The sequence below is a fragment of the Zerene cesonia genome, chromosome 26 (genome assembly GCF_012273895.1).
Source record: "Zerene cesonia ecotype Mississippi chromosome 26, Zerene_cesonia_1.1, whole genome shotgun sequence".
NCBI lineage: Eukaryota > Metazoa > Arthropoda > Insecta > Lepidoptera > Pieridae > Zerene > Zerene cesonia.
The window spans coordinates 3,323,375-3,325,830 of record NC_052127.1 but is presented as its reverse complement, the minus strand read 5'-3'; the positions used below and the strand labels follow the sequence as shown (position 1 = coordinate 3,325,830).

Genomic DNA, 2,456 nt, shown 5'->3' with positions numbered 1-2,456 from the left:
TATATATTTATATAATTTTTTGTATCATCTCATGTAAATGTATCGATGTACAATTGCTAATGAGCCTTAATAAAATAATTAAAATAAATAAAAAAATAAATAAATAAAAACATACTTTTATTACACAACTAGACGCTCTTCCCGGATATCAAAATTCCTGCTTTATCCCAATATTTAATCGGGATTAGAAGTATCCTATCAAGGTCAAAATTCGTTCTATAGTTTTGGCGTGATTGACAGACAAACATCCAAACCAAACAAACTTTCACATTTATAATATTAGTGTGATTAAAGCAAGAATAAAATAATGATCAGTCAGCAGTCCCTTCCAGTTTAAAGCATTTTTCACCAGTCATCCAGTACATAAAAGAATAAGTTAAACAACTATTGTGGGAGTCGAGCACGCTTCGGCACGAATTGGGCCAGCTCGCACCGGGGAAGTACCACACACCCCCACAGAAAACCGGCGTGAAATAGTGGCATGTCACTGTGTTTCGTACGGTGAGTGGGGGAGCCGGAGGCCCGTTTCCTTTTCCTCACCCGTCCTAGTCCATTCCTTTTTCCAGTCGTTAATCCTTTCCTTTTCACTTACCCCATAAAAGCGGGCAGCGCATTCACAGAGGTACTACCTTTGCGAATGTTTATGGGCGGTGGTGATCGCTTACCATCAGGCGAACCACCAGCTCAGCTGCCCGCTATGACATAAAAAAAAAAAACATTAATTATTATGTAAATTTTAATTAATAACGATGTACAATACCATACAAGAAATACATTTTATTGAACACGCATAAATGAAGATACTAAGAAAACAAGAAAGGAAAAAAACATTTAGATACATATTGGATAGGATTTATTATAACTTAAAGTATAATGTAATGAAGTACATGTAATCTTTTATATATATAAAATTCTCGTGTCACAGTTTTCGTTGCCATACTCCTCCGAAACGGCTTAACCGATTCCTCTGAAATTTGGTAAGCATATTGGGTAGGTCTGAGAATCGGCCAACATCTATTTTTTATCCCGATATTCCTACGGGATACGGACTTACGCGGGTGAAACCGCGGGGCGCAGCTAGTGTATATATAATCTAACCAAAAGTGGGAGTTGTACTTAACTTTGTCTATAAATATGATGTCGCATATAAAATATTTTAATCAATGCAGTCCGCTGTCGCTAATGTTCTGTTTTATGTTATTCCAATATGCATTAATATTTACAAGCCAGCAGAATCAACACATCTTGCAACCACATCAACTAAATAACTACATATTAAATGCCAGTTAGATAACCTGTCATGCTTCACCCTTTCTTTTAAAAATACAGCGCTATTTCTGTAGGTTTGAACCTGCTGTCTTTCACGCTGTGGCATGTGGGATTGACATGATTAGGGTGGTTCTCTACAAATTACATTTTTCTTTTGTTTTCGTTTAGTGTTTTTTGTTATTCATGGCCATATTTCTTTGCTTTTTTTTAGATATTTCAATTAAATGGTTAATGAGGTCTTGGTTGAAGGAAACGTTTATATGTTTTATGTTTTTTACACATAAAAACTACTAGGCCGTTCAAAACTCTTTCACCGATAGAAAGCTGGTACATTTTTACTGAGTGATATAGGCTATATATTATATATATACCATAGGAGAAGCCGGGAAGAAAAGTTAGTTATTTATATTTATCCACTAATTTAAACATTGCACATATAGTTGTTTAGTGTAAACACACTTTCGTAGTATGTTTGGGAGTTTCGGTATACGCCTCAAACACTGACCTCAATAGTGGACGTACAAATACAAAATAGAAATTAATTACGTAATTCATTCATAATACTAACGTAATATGTGTGTATAAAATATTTATTAAAAAACATTGCCCCGGGTGAGGCTCGAACTCACGACCTTAAGATTATGAGACTTACGCGCTGCCTACTGCGCCACCGAGGCTGGTGTCTAACCGAATGAAAATAAATATCTAATATCTTCCTTACTTGGATACCCGGCAAGACCTTAACAATAACTAAAAGATAATAATATAAATATCTATTCCACTCCGACTTCGCCCGTGGTACCATATAGCCAGAGAGCACTCAGTGACCACGTACATATCAATCAAGAATCTTTTGTTCCATTAGTTTCTGAGATTTAAGCGTTGAAGCGACCATAGAAATAAACAAATTGATCAGCTCTACATATAACTAAAGAATATACAAAATTATTATATTTATATCAGGGGGTATTCAGTTACAGTACAGTCATTCAGTACAGAGAAAAATTATTCAAAAAAAAAAATGTATTAATCGATTCTATAGTCGACTGAATTTAAACTCATCGCGCAACCACAACATAACTAATGTCAATGTTTCTTCTTCTCTTTGTTAATTGCTCCACCCAATAGAGGTGCTCCTCCAATGTCCAGTGTAAATGATGATTTAATAATGAAACGCAATAGTGGCC

The 2,456-nt window shown here is 35.2% G+C and overlaps 1 non-coding gene across 1 annotated transcript; it reads right to left on the bottom strand.

Annotated features, from left to right (window-relative positions):
• Positions 1 to 1,873: 1,873 nt before the first annotated feature.
• Positions 1,874 to 1,946, bottom strand: Trnam-cau. The gene has a single exon. It is a non-coding gene; the product is annotated as a tRNA-Met (tRNA).
• Between the last annotated feature and the right edge of the window lie 510 nt (positions 1,947 to 2,456).